The following is a 12525-nucleotide window of genomic DNA, read 5'->3' as shown; positions in this document are numbered from 1 at the left end:
TGATACATATAAAGGGTCATATGATTTTTTAAAACAGTTTTCTTGAGATATAATTCACATACCATGCAATACTCTTATTTAAAATGTACAATTCAAGTCGTTTTTGTATTTGCAGAGTTGTGCAACCTTCGCAGTTTTAGGACCAATTCATCACTCCCCCAAAAGAAACCTGTCATTAATAGTTACGTTTCCTCTTCTCTCCAGCTTCCCCCCACCAATTCTCCTAGTTCTAAGGAATCTAAAATCTACTTTGTCTGTAGTTTTTCATATTCTGAATATTTCCTATAAATGGAATCACATATGTGATATGGAGTCTTTTGTTAAAGGCTTCTTTAACAAAGTTTTCAAGATTCATCCATGCTGTAGCATGCATCAGTTATTTCATTCCTTTTTATTGCTGAATAATATTCCATTGTATAAATGAATCACATTTTAATCATCCATTCATCAGTTGGTAGACTTTTGGGTGATTTTCACCTTTTAGCTATTATGAATAATGCTAATATGAACATTATGATACAAGTTTTTGTGTGAACATGTTTTCAGTTCTTTGGGGAATATACCTAGAAATGTAATTGCTGGGTCATGAAGGTAATGCTGTTTAACTTTTTAAGGAACTGCCATTTAGTTACAGATACCCTAGTGGATGTGAAGTGGTATGCTATTGTGGTTTTGATTTGCCTATTCCTAAGAATAACGTTGAGCATCTTTTCATATGTTTATTGGCCATTTGTAGATTTTCTTTGGGAAAATGTTCAGATAATTTGCCCACCATTTCTTTTTATCATTGAGTTGTAAGAACTGGCAATTTGATTCTTGCTTGATTTAAAATAGGCATCTGGAACAGCATTAGAACTTAAGGTACCTGAGATCCAGAGATTTCGTGATGACTCAAGGTAACAATTGTCCTCTCTTTTTACATGCTCTTCAGAGTCAACTTCATTGCTTTCATAGCTTAAGTCAGGGACCTATATGATTATGGTTTCCAAATCTATATTTACTTCAACACTCACCCCCCCACACACACACAGTTCCATGTTTAAATTCTAGGTGCTTACTGGAATATTTACCTAGATATTTCAGAGGCTTTTAAAAATTAGCATAAGCATTTTAATAATATGCCCTAGAAACATCTCTGCTAAAACTTTCTTCTCTCTTTCCCTCATTTAATTAGTTACCACTTCTCATTAATTCTACTTTTCATATATTTTTAAAATTTATCTTTTTTTTCCTCCATTACTCTTGCCACCATTTGTCAGGGCTTCATCAACTCACTTTGATGAAGTGCAAATTATCTTAGACACTTTAGTGGAGTTTTTACCTTTTGTGGAGTTTTTACCTCTTTAAACACTATATTTCAAGTTCTAATAAGAAAACCGTGTTATAAAAAATTCAAAAATACTACCTTGGAAATCTTACCTTATCATTTCAAAGTTAAAATGATACGGCGTGTACCTGAGAAAACAACTCTAGTACACTTTTTCCCAATAATTGTGCTTGGATGATCCCTTGTGCTTTTGTGTATTTAATGATTTCTACTCACTGTATCATGGAGGCTCCTGGTGGCTCAGCCGTAAATAATCCACCAGCAATGCAGGAGACTTGAGAGACATGGGTTTGATCCCTGGATCAGGAAGATCTACAGGTGGAAATGGCAACCCTCTCCAGTATCCTTACCTGGGAAATTTCATGGACAGAGGAGCTTGGCTGACTACAGTCCATTGGGTTGCAAAGAGTCAGACATAACTGAGCACCACACCAAATCATTGTAGCAGCTAGACTGTACTGTTTCTAAACTTTTTTCTATTCTCCCTAGGATGAAGAAATTAAATTTATTTCCTCCTTTTTAACACCTGCATACCTTTCTGTGTGATGTAACTTAAAAATTTAAGTCAGGAGTAAAATGTTAATAGTAAAATCTATGTAAGTCAACAATATGGGTGTTCATTGTACAGTCCTCTCCACTCTTTGAATATTTTCATAATAAACTCTTGAGAGAAAAAAAAAATGTAAGTCAGGCCATGGTATCACATGCTTTGAAACCTTCAATGGCTTCTCATAACTTTTAGAAGTCCAAAAACCTTAACATAATCTGCAAATCTCTGCATGATTTGTTCCTTACCTGCCACTGTTCTTGTTTTCTATGCAGTAGGCACACAGCTTCTCATGCTCCATGTATCATCAAAGCTGTACCTTTGAATGAACTGTTTCCTCTTCCTGGGGCATTTAACAACTACCTTCCTCCCAACATACATCTAAACCTGGGCTCCAACTCAGATCTCTGGTCTTGTCTTGCTTTAGAATAGATTAGATACCTTGTTTATATACTCTTATAAGCACCCCTCATATCATTCATAATAATTGTAACTAAGCAATAGTACTTACGGACTTCCCTGGTGGTCCAGTGCTAAGACTCCAAGCTTCCACTGCAGGGGGCACAGGTATGATCTCTGGTTGGGGAGTTAAGACTCTGCATGCTATGCGGCACAGACCCCCAAACCAAACAATAATAATAATAATTATATAATTATTTAATTATTTTTGTGATTTTGGCTTTTATGTCTGTCTTCCCCACTTTAGCTGTAGTACCAGCGCCTGGCACATAGTGACCCTTCAGTAACATTTGTTGAGTAAATGAAAGAAAGCAAAGTATGAATTTAAAATTTATTGAGTGAACTCCGGGAGTTGGCGATGGACAGGGAGGCCTGGCATGCTGCAATTCATGGGGTCGCAAAGAGTCAGACAGGACTGAGCGACTGAACTGAACTGAACTGAACTGAGTAGGCAACAACATGCCTTTATAGGTTCCTGAGAAGGGAACTGACTTGCTGAAAGCAGGAAAGATTGTCCTCGCAAAGACATGGACATCAGGCTGGAAGGTTTATTTATCAGTTCATGTCTGTATCTTCAGCACCTTGCATAGTACCAGGCTGTTGAATGAGTGGCCTTGTGGAACATGGTCCCTGTACTATGTTCCATATAACCATGAGGTGAGGAGGACTGGACCCTCATGACAACAAGAATGAAGAGTAAACAGTGGGTGAGAAGACTCTGAAAGGGTGGGCCTGACTGGTCTTGATGATGAGAATATGAGGATACAGTGAAAAAAGATAGTAAAAAATGACCATAAAAAGTTTATGCCTTGTTAGGGGAGATATATCGGAGAAGGCAATGGCACCCCACTCTAGTACTCTTGCCTGGAAAATCCCAGCAACAGGGGAGCCTGGTGGGCTGCCGTCTATGGGGTCACACAGAGTCGGACACGACTGAAGCAACTTAGCAGCAGCAGCAGGGGAGATATATAGGGGCTTCCCTGGTGGCTCAGTGGTAAAAAATCTGCTTGCCAATGCAGGAGACACAGGTTTGATCCCTGGGTTGGGAAGATCCCCTGGAGAAGGAAAAAGCAACCTGTTCCAATATTCTTGCCTGGGAAATCCCCTGGACAGAGGAGACTGGTAGGCTACAGTTCATGGCATTGGGCAAAAGAGTCAGACATGATTTGGTGACTGAACAACAACAGGGGATACATATATACACACACACACACACACACACACATACACAGAGACACACGTACATGAGTAAATAATGTTCCCACTTGGTGTACTCTCTAAATGAGGCTTATTCTACCACTTATGGGAAAGATTGAAGGCAGCAGGAGAAGGGACAGAGGATGAGTTGGTTGGATGGCATCACCAACTCAATGGACATGAGTTTGAGTAAGCTCCAGGAGTTGGTGATGGACAGAGAAGCCTGGCAAAGAGTTGGACACAACTGAGCGACTGAACTGAACTACAGGAAAATCAAAGGCTGGCCCCAAATTTAATTATTGTATCTCTTTATAGAACTGAGGCCCTCTCCCCCAATGTATTTTTATATTAAACTTTCTCTATTCATATTACTTGGAGTAGGAAATGGTAACCTACTCCAGTATTCTTGCCTGGAAAATTCCATGGACAGAAGAACATGGCAGTCTACTCTCCATGGGGTTGCAAAGAGTTGGACATGACTGTGAAACTGAGCATGCACTTACTGTGTGATTGGACTCTAACTGGTTCAGATTTGGACTCTGAACTGGTTCAGAATTGTTCTCAGGAGGGGTCTCCCAAGATACTACAGAGATGTGAAAGTGAAGGAAAGAGAATAACTAGACCAACTTCTGGGTTCTGGCTTGGGTGACCAGGTGAAAGGACAATGGTACCATGAACTAAGGGGAAATGAGGGAAGGTGGGGCAGAATGATGACTTCAATTTAGGACATCCAAATGAAGGTGTCTAGTGAGTACTGGTTATAACAGTCTGGGGCTTAGGGAAGATCTGAGTGGAATATACATCCTGAACTAGAATTACCCAGTATAGAGATGGTCAGGAAAACCTTTCATTGAATAAACAAGATGCTCAAAGGAGTGATGTCCTCGTGTAACAGAAAACAACAAACCTGAGTCCATATTGAGTTTATTCTCTTAGTTCTAACCTTTGTGCTCTGTTGCTTTTGCTTTGTCATGCTGGCTCATGCATCCCTTTCTCAAGGCTCTGCCTCCCAGGCTTTACCTTTAGAACGGTTAACACTTCATTCACATAAAGATAAAAAGTTGTAGATCATTTATACAGAGATAAAAAGCTGTAGAACAGGAAATCACATTTGTCCTTTTGGAGGTGTACGGGAACATAGTGACAGGACCTACATGGACAGCTACAAGATCAAAGCATTGTCACATGCTGTCTGGAGTCTGGTGGGCACCAGGAAGTCTGTGACAACCAGTCACACCCCCTTCCCTTTTAGTATCAGTTCAGTTCAGTTCAGTTGCTCAGTAGTGCCTGACTCTTTGTGACCCCATGGACCGCAGCACACTAGGCTTCCCTGTCCATCACCAACTCCCAGAGCTTGTTCAAACTCACATCCATCAAGTTGGTGATGCCAACTCATCCAACCATCTCATCCTCTGTCATCCCTTTCTCCTCCTGCCTTCAGTCTTTCCCAGCATCAGGGTCTTTTTAATAAGTCAGCTCTTCCCATCAGGTGGCCAAAGTATTGGAGCTTCAGCTTCAGCATCAGTCCTTCCAATGAATATTCAGGACTCAGCTTTCTTTATGGTCCAACTCTCACATCCATACATGACTACTAGAAAAACCATAACTTTAACTATACAGACCTTTGTCAGCAAAGTACTGTCTCTGCTTTCTAATATGCTGTCTATGTTGGTCATAGCTTTTCTTCCAAGGAGCATGTGTCTTTTAATTTCATGGCTGCAGAACAGTTCTATGAAGATCTACAAGATCTTCTAGAACTAATACAAAAAAAAAAAAAAAAGATGTCCCTTTTCATATAAAAGAAGCCTAAATTCTGATTTGGGTAAGATGATTCTTTGGGATACTAGTCTGCCATCTTCTCGGTCTGCTGGATTTCTGAATAAAGTTGCTATTTCTTGCCTCAACACTTTGTTTCTCGATTTATTGGCCTGTCATGCATTGATCAGTATGAGCTTGGACTCAGTAACACTCAGAGAACCAATAGCAGATAAAGTGACTGAATGGACATGAGTTTGAGCAAGCTCCAGGAGATGGTGAAGGACAGGGAAGCCTGGTGTGCTGCAGCCCATGCGGTCACAAAGAGTCGGACAGGACTGAGCAACTGAACAACAGCAACACAGTGGCTGAACACTTGTTCATCGCTTGGAAACATGAGCGTGGAAATCAAAAGGTGGCGACTTAGTTAAGGCTGATTTTCATGAACCAGCTTAGAGCTGAAAGAAAATTAGGAAAACAGTTAGTTAATAATGATGGCTATGGCTGCATAATGTAAATAATTGTGGTGAAACAGCCAATCATTTTGGAGTATCGTGAACACTAAAGAAAAGCTCAGCCTATAAAAAAATTATTAAATTAGGCATCTTTTCTAGCTACCTAGAGAAAACTGGGAAAGGGATAAAAGTAGCAAAAATTAGAATACCAGATGACAAAATTTAGCAATCAGACATTTAGCATATAAAGAAAATATTTGCCTTAGAATTATTATTACATTACTAATGTAGTCTGGGAATAAAAATATTCAAACAAGAACTGTACAATGTAGAAGGTGAAAGTCCTTTTTCCTATTCTTTTTTTTTTCCATCTCACTCCTCAGAGGTAACCTCAGTTAGAAATTTAATGTCTGAACCTTTAGACCTTTGATAGGTAGACAGATTTATTAATATCATGCTATACATATTCTTTTATTTTAATATACTATCCTACAGCTTGGCTTTTTTCACTTAGCAATCTAAAATGCACTAAATTCCATATTAGTACATATACATTTAGTTCATATTTTAAAACTAGTTACATGGTATTCCACTGTAAGTATGTGCCATGATTTATTTTATTATTCCCTTTTTATACAGATGAGAAGCAGCAGCTATTTAAAGAGAAGTAGAAACCGTGTCCCTGGGAGGGTCAGGCGAGGGCACAAATGCATTAAAATGAGGACAGTTGGTCAGTCTCCAGGAGCCTAGTGACCAGACCACGGGATCCCCTGAGCACAGCTAAGTTTTGGAGGGAGCTAGTGGTGCTAAGAGCAGGGGCTAGACCACCTGGGGTTGAACTCTGTTTCCACCATTACTGAGAGCCCTTAGGCAAATTTAACCTCTGTGCCTCATTTGCCTTGTCTGTAAATTAGAAATTACGAGAACACCTACTTCACAGGCTTTAAGATTCCTTGAGTTAGTAAATATAAAACATTTAGGATAATTGTCTAGCCCATAATAAGTTAGCAATTATTATGTAGGTCGTAATAGGGTGTTGAATGTTATGTAAATACAGTGGAAAGCCATTGAAATGTTTTCAGTAGGGGAAAGAGTTGACTCAGTTTTTATTTTTATATCATCACATTCTCCATTGGATGAAGAATGGGTTGGAGGGAGGTGAAAACTAGACTACTCACCTATGAAGCTATTGCATTGGTCCAGGAGAGACCATTGCTATACAGTGGTGACAAAGGAGACAGAGAGACGTGAACAGATCTTAGATCTATTTTGAAGACAGAATTGAATGGACTTGTAGAAGGGTGAGGGGATGGAGACATCAAGAAGCTCTCAAAAAAGGCTGTGGTGTGCCAGACTGGGGAAGCCTGAAAGGGAAAGAGTTAAAAACTGGGAGGGGATTAGGGTTTGATTTTGAACTCAGTAAGTTGGAGATGTTATGAAATATGGAAGTAGATGTTGTCAAGTAGGCAGTTCCATCTACAAATACAAAATTAGATATATGTTAAAATCTCATAATGCATCTAGGCTTCATTAATCTTATTTGTTGTCAATCATGAATTTATATTCAACAAGTAGTTATTAAGCAACAAATTATGCATTGAATGCTAACATATTTTATTGGCAATGGAACATTTTAATTGGATTCTTTCCTCTAACTAGAAAAGCGCTGCATCTTGCATGTGCACTGTTGGTTGTATAATATTCTACCATATGGCTATACATAATTTAATCATTTTCTGTGTTTTTTCTAATTTTTTGACATTTGAAATAATACTTCAATGAATATTTTTTGTTCATAAATCTACATCTGAGCTTTTAAAATAATTTTTGAGGGGGTTTAGAATAGGTTTGTAGAAACAATTCTTTGTCAACAAACATGATCTTTTTTAGGATTCTTTTTTTAGTAGTAAAATATTATTGTCTATATTCATTATACTGTGTACTAGATAGATCTCTTTTTTAGGACTTTTGAAACATACTATCAACTTAGTTTCCAAAAAAGTATTAATTTACACTCTTGGTCACAATCTATGAATGTTCACCATACCATGGGGATCAAAATTAAAAACTCTGCTAATCTAATGTAAAGTGAAGTGAAGTGAAGTCACTTAGTCATGTCCGACTCTTTGCGACCCCATGGACTGTAGCCTACCAGGCTCCTCAGTCTGTGGGATTTTCCAGGCTAGAGTACTAGAGTGGGGTGCCATTGCCTTCTCCAGAGGATCTTCCCCACCCAAGGATCAAACCCGGGCTTCCCACAGTGTAGGCAGACCCTTTACCGTCTGAGCCAGGTGAATCTAATATAAAAGGTTAGTTGTTTAATTTACATTTCTTTAACAACCAGTGATAGGATTATCTCTGCTAATCTATTGCTCTTCCACTGACAGAAGGTGTGGTTCTCCTTACCTGCAGTCTTCTCATTATCCCTTTCACCTGGTTTGTGTTTAGTCGCTCAGTCCTGTCTGACTCTTTGTGACCTCATGTACTGTAGTCTGCCAGGCCCCTCTGTCCATATGATACTTCAGCAAGAATACTGCAGTGGGTTGCCATTTCCTCCTCCAGGGGATCTCCCCAACCCAGGGGTCCAATCCTATCTACTCTGTCTCCTGCATTGCAGGCAGATTCTTTACCCACTGAGCCGTTGGGGAAGTCCCAGTGGTTTATTTGACCCAATTCTTCACCTTTCATCTCCAGTGACACTCCTTCAGTCCTGACTGCACCCCTCCCTACTTCTCAGCTCAGTTCAGTCGCTCAGTCGTGTCGGACTCTTTGTGATCCTGTGAACCGCAGCATGCCAGGCCTCCCTGTCCATCACCAACTCCTGGAGTCCACCCAAACCCATGTCCATTGAGTCGGTGATGCCATCCAACCATCTCATCCTCTGTCGTCCTCTTCTCCTCCGGCCCTCAATCTGTCCCAGCATCAGGGTCTTTACAAATGAGTCAGCTCTTCACGTCAGGTGGCCAAAGTATTGGAGCTTCAGCTTCAACATCAGTCCCTCCAGTGAACACCCAGGACTGATCTCCTTTAGGATGGACTGGTTGGATCTCCTTGCAGTCCAAGGGACTCTCAAGAGTCTTCTCCAACACCACAGTTCAAAAGCATCACTTCTTCTGTGCTCAGCTTTCTTTATAGTCCTCATAGACCCATGTTCTTCTCCTTCAGAGAACATATTTCTAATTATGTGTTTATTAGCATAAGTGTTTGATTAATGCTCATTTCTCCCTAAATCCAAAGCTTCAAGAAAATGCAGGAATATTTTGTTCATCATTGAATCCTCACTCCAGAAACAGTTATGGAATGAATAAATAGACAAAAAAATGAATAGGAAGTGGGAAGAGAGAGACACTATAATTGGCTAGCCTAGGTTACATGCCTATGCTGGGAGGCAGGTCTATTACCGAGAAAAGAAGCAGTGCCACAAAAATGGTCAATGGGAAATTATTATGAGCTGGGCAGCTATCCCAGTTTGTATCGACCACAAGACATTCTAAATTTTTATGTAGTCAGAGCTGCAGATTTTCTTTGTTAGGAATTTCTTTATCACATATGGACTGAAAAAGTCCTCATCCTGAGTGAAATTAATGTACCTTTACATTTTCCTCTAGGTGTTTTCTTTTTATTGTTTCCTTTAAACATTTGCTAGTAGCTGGACAGGTGTCACTGTGAAAATGTAGAAGAAGACACAGAAAACAAAGTGTGTCTTACAGGAAGACATTTCTGAACTGGACAGATGTGAAAGAAAGGAAAACTTTCTTTGTCTTCTGATACACATTACATCAGACTTTCTTTGAGGGGTGCTGTGTGTCTCAGGAGAAAGTTAGTTCCCTAAACAAGGGTTAGAACCAGAACCCTCTGCTTGGAAGCACAGAGTCCTAACCACTGGAGCACCAGAGAATTTTCTGATATGATTTTCTTTTTCTGGTTTGCTAGGGTAAAATGGAATATCTTAATATTGTCCTCATCAGCATATTTATAGGGCCAGCATCATTAAAAGAAGACTCAAAGAGTCGGACTCAAGTAAGCAACTAACATACAGACACATACACACATACACACACAAAAGATGGACTGAGTTTTCTGATATGGATTGAAAGACATCTGTAGGTTGCCTTGGGTAGTATGGCCATTTTAACTTTATTAATTCTTCCAATTTGAGAACGTGCACTTTCTTTTCATTTCTTTGAATCATCTTCAATTTCCTGTATTAAATGTTTAGTAGTTCTCAGCATAAAAGTCTTTCACCTCCTTGATCAGGTTTATTCCTAAAGTATTTTTTTATGCAATTTAAAAAGGGATTTTATTTTTGTTTTTACATTTCCTTTCTGATATTTCATTGTTAGTGTAAAGAAATGCAACCCATTTCTGTATATTGATCTTGTATGCTGCTACCTTGCTGAATGACTGAGTTTTTTAAGTGTAATACAAATCTTCTCAGACCACATCAGCATGCCAAAGTGAGAAGCTGAATGAGTGATTACAAAACAGTATTTGATGCTCAACCAGCTAAATTTCCCAAATCCTCTCCCCATGCCCAGCCAGCCCTAATTCCTCCTGATAATCCAAGAATTTTTCTAAGGAGGTGTCCTCACTTGCTTCCTCTTTATGGCATTTCTCTACCACCCCTAGTCAGGACCATGGGAGCTGGGGCCTCTGACTTAGACTGCATAGCTTATCTTTCAGTTTTTTTTTTAATTTATTTTTCATTTTATTTTGGGCCCCAAGACATGCAGGATCTTAGTTCCCCGAACTGTGCCCCCAGCAATGTAAGTGTGGAGTCTTAACTACTGAACCACCTGGGAAGACTAAGTAGTTTAATTTCATGTAATCCTCACCACGTCTATAAGAGGGAGATATTACAATCACTGCCCCCCCCCCCCCGCCATTTTATAAATGAAGAAACTGAAGTTTAGGGAAATTTTACAGTGTCCAAGAGGTAGGATTGGGATGGTCATACTCTAAAGCTTTGGTCATGTGTTGCACAGCTTTCTAGTTGTGTATTTACTGGGTTGAGTTAATTACACTTGGAAGTAAGAAGCAGACATAGGCAAGGGAGTGCACAGCTGAATGTTGAGAGCAGAGTCCTGCCCATTCTCTCATTCTTGTGGCTGGGCAGACCAAAAAAGCAAACTCTTCCTATCAAGGGGACCCTAAATAAATGTTGAGACATAAGCTTAGGATGCCTTCAAATTACAAAGAAAACGGCATCACTGACTTCTGTTTGAACACCTAGTCTCTTAATGGGTTGCTACTTGCCCTGGTAGGGATTAGCTTAGTTAAAAAGCTAACTTTTTTCCCGCACAGGACGAGATGGTTGGATGGCATCACCGACTCAATGGACTTGAGTTTGAGCAAGTTCTGGGAGATGGTGAAGGACATGGAAGCCTGGCGTGCTGCAGTCCATGGGGTCACAGAGAGTTCGACATGACTGAGCGACTGAAAAACAATGTGGTGGTCATTTAGATTGTCTCCAGGTGTTTTTTAAATACAAAAAATGCCATGGATTATTTATATTCCTTGAATTATATATTGAAAAATATATTGATTATATTCCTTGAATATAAATCTTTGTAATGGCACTGAGAACTCTCCATATGGCTAGGGTAAAACTATATGTAGTGTAGGATAGCAGAGGTATCATATATCTTTCTTGTGACATGAAATGGAAAGATGTGAATGATCAACTCTTCCAGTCTGAAGCAACTCCAGAATTTACCTCTCTGTTTCCTTGTGAGTTATACTATACAGGAGGGTGGGTGGGAGAACTGCTTCCTCTCACAAGGATGAACAGGCAGGAGTAGGTGATAGGAGCAGGAGGGTGGAGGGAAAGGCAAGGGGCAGACGGGCTGCAGGCAAGGGGCAGGTTACTCCATGTTTTGGTTCCATCTTCACAGCCTTTTGGCAGAGGGCTCCAGGTAATCCTGTGCTATCTGCTGTTTTCAGCTCCTCTTCATTTGTGATGCAGAGTTTGTGCCCTACAGCTTTCCCAGTGACCTAACTCTACCAATTATTCTTTCATTCATTCAACAAATATTTAACCTGCACCTGCCATGTGCCAGATATAGTTGTAGGCACTGGAGATATATGCAAGTGAATAGAACAAAAACAGCCTAGCTCTGGGGAGCAGGGAGCAGAAATAAACATATGAGCAAATAAACATGCCTGTAACATGTCAGGTCATAAATGTTATCAAGAAAAATAGAGTATGGGGGGAAGGAGAGAGCCACCTTTAATCCACAAATGTGTTCAAGTCTTTCCTACTGAAATAAAACTTTATTGTACCTTATAACCACAGTCCACTCTTACTTCCTTTATAGCAAATTTCCTTAAAGGCGACATCCACATTTGCATTTGTCATTTCCTCAGCTCCCAGTTTCTCAACCAGCTGCAGCCCCAAACCCAAAGGTCCAGTTCTGAGCTCATTTCCCCCTGAGCCCCACTACTGTTCCTCCACTGCCAACCCCTGCAGTTGGCAGAGCCATTTTTAGTCCTTTCTCACTTTCCCTTCCCCCATCCAATCAATCATAAAGGCCTTCTTACTTTACTTGCTGAATGTCTTTCTCTTCACCCCCATTGTCACTGCCTCTGTTGGCTTGCTAGGGTTGCTGCACCAAAGTACCACAAAGTGGGTTGATCAAACTACAGAACTTTATTATCTCATGGTTCTGGAGGCTGGAAATCCAGATTTTGGTAGGTCTGATTCCTTCTGTAGGCTGTGAGGGAAGGATCTACTCCAGATCTCTCTCTTAGGCGTGTGGATGGCCACCTGAACGTTCACATGGCTT

Source organism: Bos indicus, chromosome 1, assembly GCF_029378745.1.
Source record: "Bos indicus isolate NIAB-ARS_2022 breed Sahiwal x Tharparkar chromosome 1, NIAB-ARS_B.indTharparkar_mat_pri_1.0, whole genome shotgun sequence".
Lineage (NCBI taxonomy): Eukaryota > Metazoa > Chordata > Mammalia > Artiodactyla > Bovidae > Bos > Bos indicus.
This window is presented reverse-complemented; position numbering follows the sequence as displayed.